At 40.5% G+C, this 24,810-nt stretch overlaps 1 pseudogene; it reads right to left on the bottom strand.

Annotated features, from left to right (window-relative positions):
* Window positions 1–731: 731 nt before the first annotated feature.
* Window positions 732–862, bottom strand: LOC125092565 (uncharacterized; annotated as a pseudogene).
* Window positions 863–24,810: the final 23,948 nt, after the last annotated feature.

Genomic DNA, 24,810 nt, shown 5'->3' with positions numbered 1-24,810 from the left:
CACAAAGTAAGAGAAAATATATTACTTGCGATGACCTCATGTTTTACACTTCCTGGCTTTAACACGTGCAGTTAATGTAGGAAACTAACATGCTTTCCCACTCTTTTGTGGTTTTAGAAGTCTCTTTGTTGAAATAGCTAAACATAGTTTTTCATTAATGGAATAGATAATTCTAAGGTACTAATTACTAAACAACTAGGTTATCCTTGATGACTTAATCGACTTCTTCCATTTTGTACTTCTTATACACTCCTTAATAAAATCTTCACCTTCAATACCTCTACCTAGATTAAAGTATTTTTCTCCAGGACACATACATAGAGTGCCAGAGGAAACTGGTTCAGAGAAATTCAGGAACTTGTCCAAAGTCTCAGCTGAAAAGTGGCAAAGTAAAAATTTGAACAGAAGCATGGTTGACTCCTAACCCCAGGCTTTTAGTCACTGTAACTTCTGGCAGGTAGTATATCCGCATTAGTGTCCTTCCTTTCTCAATCTAAAAATATCTTGGCTGCTTAACACCTTCCAAGTTATCACCGTATAACTGTGATTACTAGTTGCTAAATACCACCTGGTTAACTTACATTAAATCATTAAGTTTATACATTAATAACTTCTATCGTGTTTAAAATCAATCTACTTTCTTATGTGGACTTATATTGACTTTTTCTTTTTTGAAATATCATAAACCCAAAATTATCACGATGACCTTTTTTTTTTTTTTTTTTTTTTTTCAGGGGAAAGCGCGAACGCAGTCCCCCACTACCACAAATTATGCAGTCGAGTTTCCCACATTTGGGGAAATCACGATGACCTTTTTAAAGGTTTTATTATTTTTTTTATTGTGAAAATTTACCCATAGTAGAGTTCACAAAGATAATCGAAGGTGTATATTCGGTAATAAATTTTTTTTTTCTTAAAGATTTTATTTATTTATCTGACAGACAGAGATCACAAGCAGACAGAGAGGCAGGCAGAGAGAGAGAGGGAAGCAGGCTCCCTGCTGAGCAGAGAGCCCGATGTGGGACTCGATCCCAGGACCCTGAGATCATGACCTGAGCCGAAGGCAGTGGCTTAACCCACTGAGCCTCCCAGGCGCCCCGGTAATAAATTTTTATATATTTGTTTCCAGGTTTTCCTGTGGCATAATTTTTTTTATTTATTAGTTATTATATATACCAATATCTGTAATACTTTATTTTATATATTCATATAAGCACTTTTTCTTTATTATTACATTTATTATTTTTAAAGTTTCCTTATTTATTATTTAAGCAATTTCTACACCCAATGTGGGGCTCAAACTCACGACCCTGAGATCAAGAGCTCCTTGCTCTTCTGACTAATACAGCCAGAGACTGATCCTCTTTACAGATATTATAACTACATACTACATATTATATATTCTTCTATATTATATAACCATATATCACTTGATCTTTACAACTATTATTGCATATTTAGGTTCTTACCAATAATCCCGTATTATATATAACCTTGCATTTAAGATTATTATTAATAAAGCACTTCTCTTATTTATTATTTTCTCACACTAAATTTCAAGAAACTCAGCTGCTTAATCGTAGGGTAGAAATATTTTCAGTCTCTTAATAAATATTGCCAATTTGTGGGGCGCCTGGGTGGCTCAGTGGGTTAAAGCCTCTGCCTTCGGCTCAGGTCATGATCCCAGGGTCCTGGGATCAAGCCCCGCATCGGGCTCTCTGCTCAGCGAGGAGCCTGCTTCCCTTCCTCTCTCTGCCTGCCTCTCTGCCTGCTTGTGATCCTGGTCTATCAAATAAATAATAAAGAAATAAAGAAATAAATATTGCCAATTTGTTTCCCAAATGTTTAAACCTATTTAAATTGTCAATAGCAACATAAGTAAGAGTATTTCCCCAGTACTGGGAATGTTCAGTTTTTAAATATCTTTAATATATATGGCAAAAAAGAGAGAGAGAGAGTGTGTAGTTCTGCTTTAGGCCAACAACGTCTAAAGGGACCAGACTTATTGTCCTACCTGAAATAACCAAAAATTTGGAAAAAGTATATGAAACTATGGTTTTCAAGACATTTAATATCAGTCAACAAAAACAGTAATCCATGAGGTATGAGACACAAATGAAGTGAGACCTGCAAATGTTCAATTTTATTGCTCTGAGAGAATTTCCAGAAACTTCCTCAACTGGAATAAAGAAGATCTATGAAACACCTACAGCTAATAAACTTGATGGTGAAAGACTGCTTTCTCTCTAAGATCAGGAAGAAGACAAGGAGGTTCACTCTCACCAACTCATTGAACATTGTACTGAAGTTTCCAGGCAGAGTTAGAAGAGAAAAAAAGAAGGAAAGAAGGAAAGACGGAAAGAAAGAAAGAGAGAGAGAAAGAAAGAAAGAAAGAGAGAGAGAGAGAGAGAGAGGGAGGGATAAAAGGGGGCATGAAGGTAAGAGGGTAAGGGACATGGGGAGAGGGAAGAAAGGAGGGAGAAAGGGAGGCAAAGGGTAAGAGGGAGAGTTTGAGGCAGGCAAGCATCCAGATTGGAAAGGAGTCTTCATTCACAGATGATATGATCATCCATGCAGAAAATCCAATGGACTCTACAAAAGAGCTACAAGAACAGATAAAATGATTTTGACACAGTTGCAGAATAGAAAGACACTAAAAACTACAAACCACTGCTAAAAAAGATTAAATAAGTCATAAATGGAGATATATAGGTGATAGATATCATCTTCAAGGGTAAGAAGACAATATTTGTATGATGTCAGTTCCCCCCAAAGCCTCATTTTTTAGAAAATGGCAAGCTAATTCTCAAATTCACATAAAAATGCAAAGGATCTAGAATAGTGAACATAATTTGGAAAAAGAAGGACAAAGTTGGAGGACCAAGAATACCAAAATTCAAGACAAAGGTACACTATTCAAAACAGTGAGGTACTGGTTTAAAAAGAAAGCAATAGGGGCACCTGCGTTGCTCAGTCGTTTAAGCATCTGACTCTATTTCAGCTCAGGTCACGATATCAGGGTCATGAGACTGAGCCCCACGTCCGGCTCCATGCTCAACAGGGAGTCTGCTCAAGATTCTTTCTCTCTCCCTCTTCCTCTGCCCTACCTGCTCACACTCGCACACGCACTCTCTATGTCTCTGTGTAAAATAAATAAATAAATCTTTTTTAAAAAGTAAAAATAAAGGCAAATAAGTGGAAAAAAGATAGTTTCAACAAATGCTGCTAGCACAATTAAATATTCCTATGCAAAAATGCAAACATAGATCCATACCTCACATCACATGCAAACACAAACCAACCATGCATCATAGACTTAAATGTAAAACCTAAGACCTAAAATAAAACATAGGAGGAAATATTTGTGGCCTTGGTTTTAGGCAAAGATTTCTTAAGTATGACACCAATAACACAATCTGTAAAAAACTGGCAGATTTGACTTTATCAAAATTATAAATCTCTGTTCTTTGAAAGACAAAATTTCTTTTTTTTTTTAAATTTATTTATTTATTTGACAGAGAGAGAGAGAGACACAGTGAGAGAGGGAACACAAGCAGGGGGAGTGGGAGAGGGAGAAGCAGGCTTCCCACCAATCAGGGAGCCTGATGTAGGGCTCCATGCGGGACTCCATGCGGTGCTCTATCCCAGGACCCTGGGATCATGACCAGAGCTGAAGGCAGACACCTAAAGACTGAGCCACCCACTTGCCCCGAAAGACAAAGATTCTTGTTAAGGGAATGAAAAGGCAAACCACAGAAGGAGAGATTGTTATATTCACTCTGCTAATCATGGTGAATGTTGCATGGGGTATATACCATATGTCCAAACTTACCAAACTGTATGCTTTCAACATGTGTAGTTCATTGTATGTCAATAATACCTCTATCGAAAGGTTAAAATTGGTAAATATTCATTGTAAAATGAACATGGAAAAGATTGTTTAAAATTAAAAGTTGAGTAAAATAAAAATACAAAAAATATTGAATAGGAAATTGATCCAAGAATTAAATTGGGTTAGTTGAACTCTTAATATGCTTTCTCAACAAAAAGAGTCAGTGAAATGTAATTCTGAATCATATGTTTGCACACATAAGCAAGAAATCAACATTTTCAGGGCACCTGGCTGGCTCATTCAGTGGAGCATGCAACTCTTGATCTCGGGTTCATGAGCTGAAGCCCCATGTTGGGCAAGGAGCCTACTTTAAAAAAAAAAGAAAGAAAGAAAGAAATCAACATGCTCTTAGAGTTCAAATATATGTTGTATCAAAATGGGTCACAATGTTAGAATAAAAATGGCCTAGACCCAATTAGGATCATTGAAGTAATATTGAATTCTAGCCCCTTGAAGAGTTAAAAAGGTAGTTGAAGAAGTAAGACTTGCATGTAATACACAGTTAAATCATCTATAGGGTCTATGTTTCTAGTGGGAAATCAAAGAACTACGAAAGTTAGAGAAATCTTCATGGCAAGGTTGCAATTTGATTTGAGCCTCGAAGGACAATGGGGCCAACAGAGGAGATAGAATATGACACCTCAGGAAGGGACAGATACAGAAATGAACCTGTAGTGTTTTAGGGACAGTATGGAGCATGGCCCGACCAGAGCACAGGGGGCATGTTGGAAGGAATGAAAGACAAGCTTGCACAGGTAGGATGGAACTGGATTATAAAAGGTCTGATTGGATTCATGAGACAGATCTCTCAAAGAGGATATATCGTTATACTTGATGAGTTTAAGCAGGGAAAAACTAGAGTGGAGGAGATTCACTATTATGGAAGACTGAGGCAGTGGTATTAGAAATGTTTAGGAAACAAATTCGAGAGATTTTATAAGAGGATTCCTCAAGACTTGGAGACAGATTAGACACTTATTTCTATCCCATTATTAGTTCTATTCTTTGTTTCTTTGATATTTGATTGATATCTAGTGGGGTTTTTCTTTTCTTTCTTTCTTTCTTTCTTTCTTTTTTTTTTTTTTAACTTTTTGGGTAGGAATAGACAAAAATTTTTTTTTTTAATTTTATTTATTTATTTGACAGAGAGAGAAATCACAAGTAGGCAGAGAGGCAGACAGGGAGGGGGGAGCAATGGGAAGCAGACTCCCCACTGAACAGAGAGCTCAATGCGGGGCTCAATCCCAGGACCCTGAGACCATGACCTGAGCTGAAGGCAGAGGCTCAACTCACTGAGCCACCCAGGCACCCCTGGGGCTTTTCTTTAAGATTTTATTTCTTTGACAGAGAGAGACAGAGAGAGAGAGTGCGCAAGGGAGCACACAAGCAGGGGAGTGGCAGGCAAAGGAGAGGGAGAACAGGCTCCCAGCTGAGCAGGGATCCCCACGTGGGGCTGGATCACAGGACCCTGAGATCACGGACCTGAGCCAAAGGCAGGCGCTTAACTGACTGAGCCGCCCAGGTACCCGGCCCCCATCACCTGGACTTATTACAGCAGCCTCCTAACTAGTCTCCCTCCTTCTGGTCTTGCCTCTCTCTGGTCCTTTCTATTCTCCACATTGTTGCCAGAGTGACTTAACAAAATGGTCACTTACTCTTAGACTTAATAGGGGAAGCCCTATTGCTGACAGAAGAAAGTTCGGTGGCCTTAGCATAGCATACAGGGTCTTTCCTGATTTGGCTCCTGCCTATTCTCCAGTTTCATCTCTCATCCCTCACTGGTTTTTCTTTATGCTCTAGTCTAGTCATACTAAATTACTTACACTTCCCGCCACATACCGTGCTATTCCTCATGACCGAAATGAACTCCCCAAACTCTTTCCTCTGGGTAACTCCTACTCATCTTTCAGGATTCAGTTTAGGCATCGCTTTTCTTTAACTTCTCATCAAAGCCTTTCTTTAACTTCTCATCACCTGGCTTCCCTCCAGTTCACTTGGTTCTCAGAACATTCTGGGCTTATTTCTATTACATTAGTTGTTACAATATATCATCATTTTTTTGTCTTGTTACCTTCCCCTCAAATGTGAACTCCTAAAAGGCAGGGACCATGTCAAATTCACATTTCTGTTCTGGCACGTAGTTGATGTTCAAAAATATTTGTTGTATGAATAGAGGAATGCAAAGTTGACCATCACAGAAACCTCATGATCAACACCTTACACTGGGCTCTCGGACACCACTTAAAAGAGTCTGATCCCAACCCTTTTTGTGGTATACATATAGGCCTGTGAGGATTGTAGAATGATCCTTCTTTTTTTTTTTCCCCCAGACTCATATTCTAAACTTGCCTCTCTCCACATCACAGCTGGGATCATCTCTCTATCTTTGCATTCAACACAAAGCGGCTATGTTTCAAAGTTTTGTTACTTGCAACCCTAAGTCCCTTTCAGATTTACCATCCCATCTGAAGATACTAACAACTAATTTCACTCAATGTGACTGTTCCCCCCTGATTTCTAGGAGCCTCAGACTGCGGCCTTGTGAGCAACTAAATTCCACTGCTTACTGCCCCTAAGGCCAAATCCAAGAAAGGTTTTCTGGCTCATAAATTTTTCCTGCTGTTTGGAGTAGAGGGCACAGAGCCTGGGTGTCATAACAGAAAGTGCTAATCTGTACACCGGGTGTATTGAAGCATGTAAAGCCAATTCATAACATTCTGTGACACTTTTATGAGCTTAAAAGCATCTTGCCAGACCTATTCAAATTGTACGCATGTGGGAGAATGGTGCTCACAGCTATTTTTAGAGTTTTAGATCATCTTTTACAAATATGCCAAGGTACCCTCAGTAGTCTGTTAGAGATCAAAAATGTTTCCAAAGAAGTGTGCCAAGGTTCCAACTCCTTCTGATGTGGCAGGGCTGATTACAGACGCTTATTCTTATTGTGGGTTAAGAGGATGGACAGCAGGTCCACCACCTTTCTAATAAAAGGCGAAGCAGATTTTAATCTGCTGACTCCAGAGAGAGGATCAGGAGGTGACAGGGAGCCACAGTTCTTGCAAATGGCTGCCAGTGGAAAATCTTAGGGGCTATGAGAGAGGGGAACTGGAGTTACTGAGAAGTCCATGTGCCACCTTTAGTGGAAATACTAGCAATATATATCGCTACCCCTCTTCGGGATATGCCTTTATCTATTGTCATCTCATCCTATTCCTTCTTTCCTTCTTATCTGACCTTTGGGTCATCCATTCCCTGTAAGTCATTCCTGCCCTAACAGGTTTCAGTTAAAAACAAAATCACAGTCAATAATGTGACACATCTCCTAAAATTGGTGACACAGTTGTGTACAGTTTCAATAGAAGGATGTAAATCGGGTTAAAGGAAATAATATCGGGGTCCTGGGTGGTTCAGTCGGTGGACATCTGCCTTCAGCTCGGGTCGTGATCCCAGGGCCCTGGGAATGAGCCTGGCATCGGGCTCTCTGCTTCAAGGGAGCCTGCTTCTCCCTCTAGGTCTCTCTCTCTCTCTCTCTGTCTGTCTCTCATGAATAAATAAATGATATCTTTTTTTTTAAAAAAAGGAAAAAATATCTTCCTTCTACATTTTAAAATTTATTTTTATGTTTTTTTTTTAAGATTTTGTTTATTTGACAGAGAGAGATCACAAGTAGGCAGAGAGACAGGCAGAGACAGAGAGGGAAAGCAGGCTCTCTGATGAGCAGAGAGCTCGATGTGGGGCTCGATCCCAGGACCCTGGGATCATGACCCGAGCCAAAGGCAGAGGCTTAACCCACTGAGCCACCCAGGCGCCCCGTTATTTTATCTTTTAAAAAAGATTTTATTTATTTATTTGTCAGAGAGAGAGAAAGCACAAGCAGGGGAAGCAGCAGGCAGAGGGGGAAGCGGGCTCCCCGCTGAGCAAGGAGCCCTATGTGGGACTCGACCCAGGACCCTAGGATCATGACCTGAGGTGAAGGCAACCGCTTGACCGACTGAGCCAACCAGGTGTCCTCTACTTTTTTTAAAAAAAAAGATTTTATTTATTTACTCGACAGAGAGAGAGAGAGCGAGCACAAGCAGGGGAAGCAGCAGAGGGAGAGGGAGAAGCAGGCTCCCTGCTGAGCAGGGAGCATGGTGTGGGGCTTGATCCCAGGATCCTGGGTCATGACCTGCCACAAAGGCAGATGCTTAACCAACTGAGCCATTCAGGTGCCCCCTTCACTCTACTTTTTATTAGTCAAATATACCTAAATATTTGGTTCCAGCATTGGGATTATACTTGAAGAGAATAGACACAAATATCTAGTGACTTTGAAGATCAAGTCTTATAAACACCATTTTTTGGGAAATTTTAAAACTGTATTTCCCTAGGCAGTGTTTCTTGACATGTAGTCTATGTACTATCCACATCAGAATTATCTGGGATGCTTGTTAAAATTTTAGATTCCTGGGGCACCTGAGTGGCTCAGTGGGTTAAGCCGCTGCCTTCGGCTCAGGTCATGATCTCAGGGTCCTGGGATCGAGCCCCGCATCGGGCTCTCTGCTCAGCAGGGAGCCTGCTTCCTCCTCTCTCTGCCTGCCTCTCTGCCTGCTTGTGATCTCTCTCTGTCAAATAAATAAATAAATAAATAAATAAATAATCTTTAAAAAAAAAAAATTTTAGATTCCTGAGATCAGTCCCAGACCTATTGAATCAGTCTCTGGGGATAGGACAAGGAACTCTATATTTTTAACATGCTCCCTAGGCCATTCTGTTGTACATTAAACCTTGAGAACTAATGGTTTAGAAAGCACATAATAGGGGCGCCTGGGTGGCTCAGTGGGTTAAGCCGCTGCCTTCGGCTCAGGTCATGATCCCAGGTCCTGGGTTCGAGGCCCACATCGGGCTTTCTGCTCAGCAGGGAGCCTGCTTCCTCCTCTCTCTCTGCCTGCCTCTCTGCTTACTTGTGATTTCTCTCTGTCAAATAAATAAATAAAATCTTTAAAAAAAAAAAAAAAAGAAAGCACATAATAATGACCTTCAGCTATTTGGAAGGGTTCTTATTTGGAAAAAGGGAAAGATTAATTTTGAGTTGCTCAAGAAAGGTAAAGATTAGTTTTGTGCTGCTCAAGAAGGCAGGCATTAAACTATGAGTGAAAGCTATAATAGGAAAGTGTTCAAAATGAGGACTGAGGGGGCACCTGGGTGGCTCAGTGGGTTAAAGCCTCTGCCTTCGGCTCAGGTCATGGTCTCAGGGTCCTGGGATCGAGCCCCGCATCGGGCTCTCTGCTCAGTGGAGAGCCTGCTTCCTCCTCTCTCTCTCTCTCTGCCTGCCTCTCTGCCTACATGTGATCTCTGTCTGTCAAATAAATAAATAAAATCTTAAAAAAAAAAATGAGGACTGAGGAAGATTTTAAGAAAACAATTAGACATGGGGACGCCTGGGTGTCTCAGTCATTTAAGCATCTGACTCTTGGTTTCAGCTCAAGTCATGATCTCAGGGTTGTGGTATCCAACCCCAAGTTGGGCTCCTTGCTTGGTGGGCCATCAGTTTGGGATTCTCTCTGTCCTGTCCCTCTCCTGCTGCCCCCCCCAGCTCATGCTCTCTATCTCTCTCTAAAATACATAAATAAACAAAATCTTACAACAATAACTATTAGACATACCCATCACTGAGTGACTTTCTTACACATCAGCATATTCTCCACCTCTGGAAGTATTCATATAGAGAGGATACAGGGCTGTCTTTAAAGCATGATGGAGTAGAGCTATTACACTGAGTGGGAAGTTGAACAAAGTGATTTCTTGAATCCCTTCTAGCTCATACATTTGATAAGTTTATGCAAAAACCTTCAAACTAGTAAGATGATGCTATGGCCTCCAAAGTTGGTCATTCTGATTTCTTTGCTCTTTCCTTTATTTAACATTTGTTTGTGAGCAACTAGTATGTACTGAATACTGTGTTAGTTTGTAGAGATACAATGGCCAATAGGCAAGAATGTTCCTGTCTTCATGGAATGTATAGTGTGATGAGAGAAAAGGATAGAGCTGTGATTATAGAATGCTAAGCACTGTAGTGAAGGAAAGAATAAGGTGTAAAGGGAACATAAAGAAGGGGCACCTAACTGTATTTGGGAACCAGGGAATGCTTTTTGGAGGCGACAATATCTAAGTTGAGAACTCAACGATTGGCTGGAGTTAACAAAGCAAAGAGACAGAGAGGCACTTGGGCAAAGGACAGGTGGCAAGAGATAGCATACCCATTCAAGGAAATGGCTAGAACAAAAGTGCCAAGAGACACAAAGTGATACTGAAATGGTGTATGGGGTCCAAATCCCTCTGGGCCATAGATCGTAATAAAGACTTTGGATTTTATCTGGAAGGCAATGTGGAACCATTGAAGGGTTTTAAGAAGGAAAATAGGATGGTCAATTTTCAGTACACAAAAAAACATTTTTTGGTGCACGAAAAATATTAGAAAGGAGACAGGACTGAAGACCTGGAGACCAATTACAAAAGGCTTGCTTCAGTTGTTCAGAAGAAAGACAACATTGCTTAGACCCGTGAAAGGGTATTGAAGATGAAGAGAAATAAATTTCTTGAGAAATAATTATAATTTATCATTGATAGGAGTTGGTGATAAATGGGATGAGAGTGAAGTAGGGGCAGGAATCAAGGAAAATTCTCAGGTTTATGACTGGAGACAAGGAAACAGGAACTGTAGGCTTTATGCAGAGAAGATGGACATGGTGAGGTCAACTTGGAACATGGTGAATTTTAGCAGCCTGTGAGCTATCCACATAAAGATAGACAATAGGCACTTGGATATGTTGTAGCAAGAGAAGGAGCTGAGCTAGAGATGGGGTTTGAAAGTCATCAGCTTTTGTAACTACATAAGTAGCAGAGTCACCCAGGGAGAGTACATCAAGTGAGAAGAAGATCTAAAAGAAATCCCTGGGAAAACTAACAATTATGCTACGGGATGAGAAAGAAGAGCCTACAAAGAACACTGACAATGTCCAGAGTTTCTTATTCATGTTTTTCTACTGTTTTATATATCCTATCGTGAACCACCAAACTCTAATTATGGTATACTATACATTAAAATGCATTCACTGTCCCATTTGACTACTTGGTTTTCTGATCATTTCCTTAATACACAGAACAGTCTCTTGCTCCTACTTTCATCAACGATGTTCTGGAACCCTACTTGCTTCCCTAGTGTCCAACTGGCTTTGCTCTCTGGCACAGTGTTTCCTGTGACTATTACCTGCTTTCTGATTACTATCTCACAGCCATCATTAACATGAGGTAGAAGGTAAGCAGGTGGATGTGGAGCCCCACAGATGGATCTTGAGCTACTAATACAACCTAAGACTCAGTTAACTAGCTTATGACCACTAGGTCATAAGCTCCGTGAGGACCAGAGTCTTGTTTACTTTGATATCCCTAGGGCCCAGGACATTATAAATATTCAGTATTTGTTGATTGAATAACAAATCCATAAAATGTGGATTTTGGCATATACTTACCCCACTGTTGTTGTTAGTATTAAAAAGAATAACTGTGTATAAGCATAAAGCCTGAAACATACCGAGAGTCTAGGAATAGTGGCTGTCATTATTATCACGATGCCTTGTTGTTCTTGACTCTGCATCATTACCTTATCATCCTAGTCTAATATAATCTACGGTCATGGCTGGACAACACTGACCCTAGCTTTTCTCCTCCTTTGCATGAGATTGCCAGTAACCTCAACATTTGGTAAGGAATTCAACATTCTCTGTATTCCCATAACCATGATTTATTTCCTCTGAACCAAAAACATTAGTAAAGTTTTTATTTTAAAAATTCTAATATTATATTAAGATTAATGCTGAAAATTTAAGATGGAGCACATTAGGAAATACATTGTTTATAATCTTCATAATTTTAAAAGATTTATTTACTGGGTCGCCTGGGTCACTCAGTCAGTTGAACATCTGCCTTCCACTCTGGTCATAGTCCTGGGGTCCTGGAATCGAGCCCCGACTCCAGCTTCCCTGCTCGGCGGATTGTCTGCTTCTCCCTCTCCCTCTGAGCCTCCTCCCCACTTGGGCTCTCTCACTCTGTCTCAAATAAATAAATAAATAAAATTTAAAATAATTAAAGAAAATTTAAGGAAGATGAACCAACCAAAAACAAGAGTGCACACTACAGAATTTAGTAAAACAAAACAAAACAACCCTGTCACCTATTATCAGAACTGGTGATGTACAAGTTTGATTTCAGCTACTTTGTATATACTAGACAGTGCTCAAATCCTTATAGAACAAAAAGCAGAAAATTTGGAAATAGTGATGATGTGAAACAAACTAGGGGAAGATGGATTTGGCAAATTGCTTCGTCAACCCTGAGGCAGGGAATGGGTCTGTTTACCAGCTGTCTGCCTATTTTCCTAATGTATCTGTTGGGCATTTGCTGCAGAGATGAAAACAAAAGCCTTGCCAATATAGGTGAGATTCTGAACAAGTGGCCTAAATAAAGGTAATTGGCATGGTAAGACAAAGAATAATGTTGTATAACACTCTGCTGAATTATGTATATTTAATGACTTAATCTCTAAAAAGAGACATAGAGCAGTTTTCAGAAATGGATTTAAATTTGTGTAGGCCTAATAGTAATAAAAATTTGGAAAAAAAATTTAGTCTGAAGGTAAAAATAATTAAATGGCCAGAATGAGGAAAATACATAAAGTTTTCACAGCACCTTGCTTAGCTCAACATCACAGATGAGTGTTAGAACACTCATTGAGAAGTGAAGACAAAATACATGAATATAAATTTATTTAAATATTTGAGAAAAATTTGATGATACATAAAAATGTCTAATGATTGTGTAAGAAGGAGAGAGCCAACCCTATTTTGTCTCAAACTCATTCTACAACATTTAATTAAAAGAGATTTTAGAAAGCAAAACACATGTTATGGTAAAATAATAGCATAATGATATTCACTCAATATAGCAAACCTTTTCTTAGTAGAACAGGCTTCATAAGTCTATCAGCTAAATTACATAATAAATCCCTATCAAAGAATATCCTCCAAAGAAGGTAAATGGATTTTAAATTCATTGTTTTAGGGCATGTATAGCAACAATCACAAAATTACAACAACAAGAAATGCATTGAGAATTACACTTACCAAATGAAAGGTTATAGGCAGGAATAAGTCTTCCCAGGATTTGGTAGTTGTCCCTGTAGAGGAGAAACACTAAGCAAATCTCTCCTTTTCTTATCTGCCGGTCCAACCCTGAACATGGGCCTTATTGTCAAAGCTAAATAACATTTAGGAAATTATCTTGTGTCTTCACTGTAAGGCCTTTCATAAAGATAAAATACAGACTGAGACAGAGGGCAGAAGAGAATAAAACAAAAATGTGTAGCTGAGATGCTGTCAGAAAATCTCTGATAAATTAAGGCAAAGGCCCATTTGTTTGTGACAGAACCCGTTCTGGAAATCTACAGATACCTGAAATGTATTTAAAAAAAACCGTTTCCTATCCGTCTGATTTGGCAGTGGAGTGCCTCTTAGTGTCCATGGTAACTCCCACAGAGTGGTTTGGAAATTCATCATTAAAACGCTTGTCCATTAAAAGATAATGGGTCAGCAACAGTACCTAGGCAATGTTCAGTGTCCGAACTTCAAAACATGTTTAAATGCTTCTATAGCTTTAGGAACATATTACCAGAGAAATCACTTATAAAAACTAGCCAATTTTTGTGATCCACAGCCATGTGATTTTTCAAGTATTACAAAGTATATAGCTTGTGGTTATAGTATAGAAAGGGTAAAAACATGAGAGTATTTGAAAATCTAAAGTAGTCTTACAAAATATAAGTAGTATATATAAGTTGTAATCATAGAAATGTTAATAAATGCATACAAGAACTTCTATTGATGTCCTCAATTGGCTTTTCTCTTTTGTGTTCTTTATCTTAGAGGAATATAAAGTGGCTGTATTCTTTGAAAATTTTTTATTCATTTATTTATTTTTAAGATTTTATTTATTCATTTGACAGAGATCACAAGTAGGCAGAGAGGCTGGCAGAGACAGAGGAAGGGAAGCAGGCTCCCTGCTGAGCAGAGAGCCCGATGCGGGGCTTGGTTCCAGGACCCTGAGATCATAACATGAGCCCAAGACAGAGGCTTTAACCCACGGAGCCACACAGGCGCCCCTAAAATTTTTTATTTTTTTTTAAGTGATCTGGGCGTCTGGGTGGCTCAGTCCTTAAGCGTCTGCCTTTGGCTCAGGTCATGATCCCAGAGTCCCCAGATCGAACCCTGCGTTGGGGTCCCTGCTAAGTGGGAAGCCTGCTTCTCCCTCTCCCACTCCCTCTGCTTGTGTTCCCTCTCTCACTGTGTCTCCCTCTGTCAAATGAATAAACTGTTATAAATAAATAAATAAATAAATAAATAAATAAATAAATAAAGTGATTTCTACACCCAAGGTTGAGCTTGAACTCATCACCCAGAGATCAACAGTGGTATGCTTACCAACTGAAACAGCCAGTCACCCCTAAAGTGACTGTATTTTTGACTTCGAAATTTCTAACATTTTTGGTTATCCTCTCAGCATTAAGAAGCTAACCAAATTGAGGTAAGGCAAAATTTAATGTAGTGGGTTGAGGGGCACCTGAGTGGCTCAGTTGAAGTGTCTGCCTTGGGCTCAGGTCAGGATCACAGGGTCCTTGGGTCCAGCCATGCATCAGGCTGCCTGCTCAGTGTGGGGGCTGCTTCTCCCTCTCCCTCAACCCTTCCTCCCCTTCCTGCTTGTGTTCTCTCTCTCTCTCAAGTAATGGATAAATCTTTAAAAAAAAGAAACAATAATAATGTAGTGCATGGTAATTAAAGAAATCTGTCTTGGTTCCTGCTATAATCCTTCCTTGACAGGTTTCATATTACAATTTGAGAAATTGGTTAAATATGTGTAAATACTTCATTGGCCTGCTTGAAAGCAACTGAACTTTACTCAGTCTGTTAATCAGTGAGTGAAGTCAGTGAGTTGTGACTAATCCCAGAGGAACAGCTTTTGACTGTACCTTAGTGTGGGTGAAAGACTTGGCAGAAACGTGGGATGTGTTCAACTGAAATTAAGAATGTAAAAATGTTAACCTTTTAGTGGTTTGAAATATATTTTATATATATATATAAAATATATTAAAAAAACCAAACATATATATATGTTTGGTTTTTTTTTTTTTCTAAATAAAGCTCTCCATGTGAATTGTACTCAGTCAACAAAACTGTAGGCTCCAGATACAATATACCTCCAGAATTTTTAGATGAGGTCAGGAATGTTATGGTTTGAATAGAAAAATTAAAAGAATCAAAACTAGGGGCGCCTTAGGCTCAGGTCATGATCCCAGGGTCCTGAAATTGAGCCTTGCATTGGGCTCCCCGCTCGCTCGGCGGGAAGCTGGCTTCTCTTTCTTCCACTCCCCCTATTTGTGTTCCCTCTCTCACTGTGTCTCTGGCAAACGAATAAATAAAATCTTTTTTGTTGTTGTTGTGTTTTGTTTTGTTTTTAAATTTTTATTAGATTTTATTTATTTATTTGACAGAGAGAGAGATCACAAGTAGGCAGAGGCAGGCAGAGAGAGAGGGGGGAAGCAGGCTCCCTGCTGAACAGAAAGCCCTATGCTGTGCTCAATCCCCACATTGGTAAGACACAGCCTAAGCAGCCAGCTAGACTTTTGCTGTGTCATCTTATGCAAAACATGGATATGCTTGAATCGATGCTCTGCTGCTGAGAATAGACTTCTGCTAACCCCATTCAAGAAAAATATTCCTGGGGCACCTGGGTGGCTCAGTGGGTTAAAGCCTCTGCCTAAGGCTCAGGTCATGATCCCAGGGTTCTGGGATCGAGCCCCGCTTCGGGGTCTCTACTCCGTGGGGAGCCTGCTTCCCCTCTCTCTCTCCGCCTGCCTCTCTGCCTACTTGTGATCTCTGTCAAATAAATAAATAGAATCTTAAGAAAAGAAAAATATTCCTTATTTTCAAAAAGCATTGAAGAAATTACAAGTACCCTACACAGGTAGAGCCATTATGAAGGCAGTAAGGAAGTTCCTCAAAAACTAAAAAAATAGAATGACCATATGATCCAGCAATCCTTCATCTGGGTTACTATCCAAAGGAAATGAGGGACACCTGGGTGGCCCAGTCAGCTGAGCGTCCAGCTCTTGGTTTTTGGCTCAGGTCATGATCTTAAGGTCCTGGAAGTGAGCACCGTGTCAGGCTCCATGCTCAGTTCAGGGTCTGCTTCAATTATTCCACATCCAACCGCTTTGCACTATCTTGTTCCAAATTATCACCATCTCTCACCTGGATTATAGCAAAAGCACGCCACTGATCTCCCTTTTTCTGCCTCCATTCTCCCCCCCCTACAATCTTTTCTCAACACAGCAGCCAGAGTCAAATCCCCACCTTACTCTTCTGCTCAAAACTCTACAACTGGTTTCCCATCTTAGTCACATAAACAAAACAAAAATTTTATGATGCCTCCTTCACAGCCATACACAATCTCCCACTTACCATTCCACATTCTCCCACACAAACGGAATGAACTAGGGTAGTGACACCTAGCAGAATATATGTACCACCCCAAAATATGCCTCTTTTTGACATGACAATTATTTTGACCTGATTATTTAGAGAAAGAGCAGACACTGCAGAAGCTCTAAAAACAGAGTAGAGATTACCCTTTTGTAAGAGAAATTTACATTTATACAGGAAATCTCCATTTGCAAAGGTGTCTTCTTCTCTATACCAGGAAGTAAAGAATTACTAAATCACAAGGGAATCTAGTCCTGGAGAAGGCTCTCACTTAAATCTGCATAATCCTTTGTTTACTGGGATTTTTTTCTGGAGTAACCTCTCATAACTGGTCTCCCTCCCACCCAGACATCTTTCTTTTGTCTTTAGCTGACAAGGGTATTTAAGGTGGTGACTTGAGCCATTTTAAGGAGTTATTCAGTTTTTCTTGGTATCTCTGTGTGTACACGAAGCACCCATGTTGATAAAGTTCTGTTTTTATTTCATTATTTATTATTTATTTTATTATAGGAGATTTCCACCAAGAACCTAGAAGGGTGAAGGGAAAATTCTTCTTCCTCTCCCTACAGTAGTTGTAAATAATCCACCAGTTTTTAGGGAAAAGGGGAAGCCTGTTGGAAGTCTTAGCAGGTGAGATGAGTTGCTAATATTTTGCCATGTTCTAATGACAGTATCCTCATTTACCAGCTAGGAAGTACTGTTATCAGAGTATGTGCACAAATAGCACTAAACATGCTCCCGCAGAACAATGAGTCATGAAAGTTAGGCAATAGCTACATCTGAAAAGCAAGCATTGGCTATTATCAAAACCAAAGAATATTACAGCTAAGTTCAAAAGCTGGAGGTGAGGGTGTTCATTTGATATTTTTTATTTTTATTTATTTATTTATTTAAAGATTTTGTTTATTTACTTGACAGAGAGAGAGATCACAAGGAGGCAGAGAGGCAGGCAGAGGGGGAGGGGGAAGCAGGCTCCCCACTGAGCAGAGAGCCCGATGCGGGGCTCTATCCCAGGACCCTGAGACCATGACCTGAGCCGAAGGCAGAGGCCCAACCCACTGAGCCACTCAGGCGCCCCTCATTTGATATTTTTTAAAGGTATTGCGGTTCCTTTGTGTTTTGCTTGTTTCTGTGTTCTGACATATGAAAACCAGAAGATGCTGCATCTTTTTAAAAACAGAAGTTTGAAAAATAAATAAATAAATAAAAACATGAGTTTGGGACCCAAGGCTGCAATTATGGCAAACCCTGTTTGTATTAAAAATGAGGACAAATGGTGAATGTTACTTAACAAAAGTACTTGAACATGAATAGATTTTTCAGTGGAATGTTTAATGAGAGAATGAAGATAATTGTGGATTATTATTCTGTGGTATTTTGTATAATAGTAGAGAGAATACAAAATGTTCCCTTCTATTCATTTGTAGAAGGTTCTTAACAAACAAAGAGCACATGTATTCCTAAGAAAACTTCAGAGTTTTAATTATGCCTAAGTATATAGCTATTAATGCTTCAGTGAAAGTAGGTAATTTATCTGAGTATCTGAATGCAGGGGAGCAACGAACAGGATTTAGGCCAGAAAATGAAGCAGTCATTAATGAGGGGTGTAGATCTCTTACAGAATGCATTATTTTACCCAAAAAACATAAGGTATTTGATATCACAGTCTGAAACACGGCAGAATTGAAAAATGTTTTCCCTATTAAAAAAAATTTGTTTCAGGGGCACCTGGGTGGCTCAGTGGGTTAAAGCCTCTGCCTTCAGCTCAGGTCATGATCTCAGGGTCCTGGGATGGAGCCCCACATCGGGCTCTCTGCTTGGCGGGGAGCCTGCTTCCCTTCCTCTCTCTCTCTGCCTGCTTCTCTGCCTACTTGTGATCCCTGTCTGTCAAATAAATAAATAAAATCTTTTAAAAAAAAATTGTTTCTTTGAATTTGGGGGGAAAGAAATTTTTGAAATACCATGTCTCAAAGGTAGCTTCAGGGATACTAAATTATGAAGCCTGAACCAAAATGCTCAGGAAATATCATGTCTAGACCAAGTCAATTTTCTGATAAAAATGCAGCTAAATTTATTTTTGTTCAAGTTTCCGCTGAATAAAAATATCCTGAAGAACATTGCTCCTGGGGCGCCTGGGTGACTCAGTGGGTTAAAGCCTCTGCACTGGGCTCTGGTCATGATCCCAGGATCCTGGGATCTAGCCCTGCATGTGGCTTTCTGCTCAGCAGGGAGCCTGCTTCCCTCTCTCTCTCCTGCTTCCCTCTCTCTCTCTGCCTGCTTCTCTGCTTACTTGTGATATCTGTCTGTCAAATAAATAAATAAAATTTATTTATTTTTTTTAAAGATTTATTTATTTATTTGACAGAGAGAGATTACAAGTAGATGGAGAGGCAGGCAGAGAGAGAGAGAGAGAGGGAAGCAGGCTCCCTGCTGAGCAGAGAGCCCGATGCGGGACTCGATCCCAGGACCCTGAGATCATGACCTGAGCCAAAGGCAGCAGCTTAACCCACTGAGCCACCCAGGCGCCCCAATAAATAAAATTAAAAAAAAAAAAGAAAAAAATTGCTCCTCTTTGTTGAATTAGTAAAACCAAATTCAGTTGAATTAGATTAATAAAAAAACAAACAGTGCTTTTTCCATGCTTGAACATGCGGTACATTTTTGGATCATCATTTTGAACAACGATGGCTCCCCAACAGTCTAGATCTAGAAGATGAATTTGTGTGTTTACCTGCATTGTTGTTTTCTTTTTAAAGATTATTTATTTATTTATTTGACAGACAGTGATCACAAGTAGGCAGAGAGGCAGGAAGAGAGAGAGAGAGAGGGAAGCCGGCTCCCTGCTGAGCAGAAAGCCACATGCAGGGCTAGATCCCAGGACCCTGAGATCATGACCCGAGTCGAAGACAGAGGCTTAACCCACTGAGCCACCCAGGGGCCCCTTTACCTGCATTGTTAACAAATAGAAATAAAAAAATCTCGGGGCACCTCGGTGGCTCAGCGGGTTAACCTCTGCCTTCAGCTCAGGTCATGATCTCAGGGTCCTGGGATCAAGGCCTACATCGGGCTCTCTGCTCAGCAGGGAGCCTGCTTCCCCCCACTCTCTCTGCCTACTTGTGTTCTCTCTCTCTCTGTCAAATAAATAAATAATTTTTTTTTAAAGATTTTACTTATTTATTTGACAGAGATCACAAGTAGGCGGAGAAGCAGGCAGAGAGAGAGGAGGAAGCAGGCTCCCTGCCGAGCAGAGAGCCCGATGTGGGGCTCGATCCCAGGACCCTGGGATCATGACCTGAGCTGAAGGCAGAGGCTTTAACCCACTGAGCCACCCAGGCGCCCCAAAATAAATAATTTTTAAAAAAAAAATCTTTGCCAACAGGTTTATTGCGATGTTTCATTTTTCTATTCCAAGTGGAAGACAAAAAAATACCCTGATTATTCCACTGGAAGCTGTCCTTAAGTAGATAAAGAGAATGTCAGATTTTCCACATATAAAGTGGATTGACCTAAAAGAGTTTGAATATTTCATACTTTAACATTTTTATCCTTTTTCTCACTCAGCTTTGTGCATTTTCTGCATGCAGCTCTGACAGAAGCTATGAAGCTCTAGTTGTTGGTGCAGGTCAGGCTACATGTGGAGCCCTAAACAATTCACCAGCTGTGTATCAGAGTGTGTGAGCACAAGGGGGTCTGCAACAAACTATTCCTATTCATTGCATGGGAAAGATGAGGGTCCAAAAAAAAAAGGAAACGCATATTCGCATATTTCTATGGACTCTACTCTAGGAAGGACCTCAATTACATACATCTCTTCTCTCTGTCTGAGCTTAAATAATGGAACTCACGAACCTGCAATCCTAATGAGAAAAAAAGACTGGGGGTGGGGGAGGAGAGGCACTGTGTCCAACGTAGTGGAAAGAGAAAAGAAGCAAAGACAATAAGGGCTTTAAACAGATGAGAACATGGGAAGCATGTTGCTTGTGGAAAACCTTATCAGGAATTTGTGAGTTGATCTAGCAAATATAATTATGAGAAGTCTATTTTCAATGTCACAGAATAAAATACAAGGTATAAGAAAAATAACAAGTTTAGCTGATTGTTTGCCCAATTTCATTTTTTGGATACATTTCTTTTCACCTCCCATTTATTTGAGGGTAGGTACTTCAAAATGGTAGCAGAATTATCTGCAATTTAAACTTCTTAACTCTGTTTCTAAATTTTAAGATGGTCTAGGTGTGTCTTGACAATTAAAAAATAAAAATATTAATACCCCACCACCTTCTTCTGCCATCGTTTCCCTGATAGACGATGTAACGTGACTCAGAAAACTAATTATCTTCTTTTCCTCTGCCAACTCCTAGCTATGTGTTGTGAGACAAAAAGCTAAACTCACTGGAGCTAGGTGTCTTTATCTGTAAATAACAGGTTTGGACTGAACCATACTAAGCGTTCTTGTTCCATTGTAAAATTCTGTTCCTTTTAAGAATTACTATTTCTATTTTTGAGCTGGGCCTGCTTAGTATAGAACAAAAGAGAGATCTAGAAGAAAAGAAGTTAAAATAAACAGTTCAGGCCAGAAAAAAAACATTTAGCCTTGTATTATCAAGGACACACAAAAGACATAATTTCTTGAACTTCCCTTCATTTTGTAGCGTATGACTACGTTATTTCGTAATGCAATTAATAAAATTCAGAATGCCTCCGTTTTGAGGAAGATTAATTTTTTTCTACCAAAAGGGCACTTCTTTTATAAGCACGAAACACTGTTAAAAAAAACCACTTAGATGGCAAATGTGATGGTTATCAGAAGCAACATTTGAAGCACAATTGCTTTTCCATGTTCCGAGTGTCACCAGCTAGATCCCAAGACCTAACCTTTACTGCCTACCTGCTTAGATTCACTGACATTTGTCCCACATTTTTTCCTTAAGTTCTTTCTGGAAGCTTATCTCTTAACTCAGACAAGTGAAAATTGAAACCCCACCTCAAACATAGCAACTGCCCTGACAAGAACTCCACCCTGTCCGGTCCAGTAGGAACATAAAACCCCCAACCACCGTGACTTGCACCTGTACAGGTGGACCATGGAGTGACCTCCAGAATGACTGACAATTACCTTTACATCATTATAATACTAAAATCTCCATCCAAGGAGGAACACAAGCTTCATTTACATAACATACAATGTATGCGTAGCCATGTTTCCTTAAGGTACATGCATGACCTTATACCCACCTCTGCCTGTGATGATAAGGTTCCCTTTTTGTCAGATAATCTCTACACCCAATGTGGGGCTTGAACTTAGGACCCCAAGATCAAGAGTTGCATGCTCGGGCACCTGGGTGGCTCAGTGGGTTAAGCCTCTGCCTTCTGCTCAGGTCATGATCTCAGGATCCTGGGATCAAGGCCCGCATCGGGCTCTCTGCTCAGCAGGGAGTGTGCTTCCCACCCACCCCCTGGCCCTCCGCCTCTCTGCCTACTTGTCATTGCTCTCTCTCTGTGTCAAATGAATAAATAAAATCTTTAAAAAAGAAAAAAAAAGAGTTGCATGCTCTACCAACTGAGCTAGCCAGGTGCCCCCCAAGGATGCCTTTTTATTTTTATTTTTATTTTTTTTAAAGATTTTATTTATTTTGTCAGAGAGAGTGAGCACAGGCAGACTAAGAGTGGCAGGCAGAGACAGAGGGAGAAGCAGACTCCCTGCTGAGCAAGGAGCCTGATGTGGGACTCGATCCCAGGATGCCAGGATCATGACCTGAGCCGAAAGCAGCCGCTTAACCAACTGAGCCACCCAGGCGTCCCAAGGATCCCTTTTTAAAAATATTCATTCTGGGGCACCTGGGGTGGCTCAGTCAGTTAAACATCTGCCTTTGGCTCAGGTCATGATCTCAGGATCCTGGGATTGAGCCCCACGTCGGGTTCCCTCTTCCATGAGTAGTCACCTTCTTCCTCTGTCTCTGCCTCTTCCTCCTGCTCATTTTCTCTCTCTCTCTTTGTCTCGAAACAAAATCTTAAAAAAATTTCATCCTAACCCTAAATAAAAAGAACCTATCCACCCTTGCTTAGGAAGTGACAGCTTTGGAAGTCATTCCCTGTGATCTCCTTATTTGCTGCAAGTAAGGTCTCCTTTGTGCTACAATCCACCTGGTGTAATTTCTGTATGTGTGACTCAAGGAGGGAAGTCAACATTAGTACAGTTACACTAGCAAAGGGGGTTTTTTGAAGTCACATGCTAAGAAAGTTTCATATTCGGGGCGCATGGGTGGCTCGGTGGGTTAAAGCCTCTGCCTTCGGCTCAGGTCATGATCCCAGGGTCCTGGGATCGAGCCCCGCATCGGGCTCTCTGCTTAGCGGGGAGCCTGCTTCCTCCTCCCTCTCTACCTGCTTGTGATCTCTGTCTATCAAATAAATAAATAAAATCTTAAAAAAAAAAAAAAAGAGAAAGTTTCATATTCTTGGGGCACCTGGGTGGTGCAGTGGGTTAAGCGTCAGACTCTTGATTTGGCTGAGGTCCTGATCTCAGGGTCATGAGATCCAGCCCTGAGTCAGGCTCCAAGCTCAGAGCAGTCTGCTTAAGATTCTCTGCTGTTCCCTCTGCCCCTCCCCCACATATGTGTGCATGTATGCGTGCCTGTGCTGCCCCTCTCTCTCTTTCTCTCGCTCTCTCTCTCGCTCAAATAAATAAATAAGTCTTTATAAAGAAAAGAAAGCGGGGCACCTGGGTCGCTCAGTGGGTTGGGCCTCTGCCTTCGGCTCGGGTCATGATCCCAAGATCCAGGGATCAAGCCCCACATCGGGCTTTCTGCTCAGCGGGGTGCCTGCTTCCTCCTTTCTCTCTGTCTCTCTGCCTACTTGTGATCTCTGTCTGTCGAATAAATAAATAAAATCTTAAAAAAAAATAAAAAATAAAATAAATAAATAAATAAATAAATAAAAAGAAAAGAAAGCGTCATATCCTTCAGGGCACCTGGTTAAGTATCTGCCTTCGGCTACGGTCATGATCCTCGGGTCATGGGATCCAGTCCAGATTCTGGCTCCTGGATCAGGGGACAGTCTGCTTCTCCCTCCACCTCTCAACCCCCGATTGTAAGGGTGCTCTCTCTCATAAAAATAAATAAAATCTTTTTTAAAAAAGGAAAAGAAAGCTTCATACTCTCCAGTTATGATATCTAGTTAATACCATGGGATACATTTGTTAGTGTCTCTGTATAAAAACCATTATGTCATCTAAAGACAAGTTGATGCTTTATGTCTCTTGAATTCCAGGGTCTAAAAGTAAACACTCATTTACATTCATAAAAAAGGAATAATGTCAAAAGGAATAAATTGAATAAATTATTTTTCTTTCTTTCTTTTTTTTTTAAATTTATTTCTTTGACAGAGAGAGGGGCAGTGAGAGAGGGGACACAAGCAGGGGGAGTGGGAGAGGGAGAAGCAGACTCCCCACAGAGCAGGGAGCAGGATGCGGGGCTTGATCCCGGGACCCCGGATCATGACCTGAGCTGAAGGCAGACATTTAAAAACTGAGTCACCCAGGCTCCTGTAAATAAATTATTTTTTCTAACATAAGATTGAAGATAACAAAAGTAACACATACATTTGAAATAATGGTAACCTAGGGGCCCTGGGTGGCTCAGTGGGTTAAATAAAGCCTCTGCCTTTGGCTCAGGTCATGATCCCAAAGTCCTGGGATAGGTCCACGTGGGCCTCTCTGCTCAGCAGGGAGCCGGCTTCCCCCGCCCCTCTCTGCCTACTTGTGATCTCTGTCTGTCAAATAAATAAATAAAATCTTAAAAAAAGAAAAAGAAAAAGAAATAATGGTAATCTAATTAAATTGTCTTCAAGATTTTAATGAATTTTTTTTAAGATTTTATTTGTTTATTTGACAGAGAGAGATCACACGTAGACAGAGAGGCAGGCAGAGAGAGAAAGAGGGAGTAGGCTCCCTGCTGAGCAAAGAGCCCGATGCGGGACTCGATCCCAGGACCCCGAGATCATGACCCGAGCTGAAGGCAGCGGCTTAACCCACTGAGCCACCCAGGCGCCCGAGATTTTAATGAATTTTTTTAAGAAAAAATTTTTTAAGGTTTTATTTATTCATTTAACAGAGAGGGAGAGTACAAAGCAGGGAGAGCAACTGGCAGAGTGGGAGGGAGAAGCAAGCTCTCTGCTGAGCCAGGAGCCAGGTGTGGGACTCGATCCCAGGGTCCTAGGATCACGACCTGAGCAGAAAGCAGCCGCTTAACAAACTGAACCACCCAGGTGGCCCGATTTTAATGAATTTTTAAATAAAGAAAAACAACTAATAAATAACTCCCTAGAAAGTGTCATTTTCTAACAATTAAA

This window comes from Lutra lutra, chromosome X (genome assembly GCF_902655055.1).
Source record: "Lutra lutra chromosome X, mLutLut1.2, whole genome shotgun sequence".
NCBI lineage: Eukaryota > Metazoa > Chordata > Mammalia > Carnivora > Mustelidae > Lutra > Lutra lutra.
Note: the sequence above shows the minus strand (reverse complement) of the source record. Positions and strands in the feature narration are given on the sequence as shown.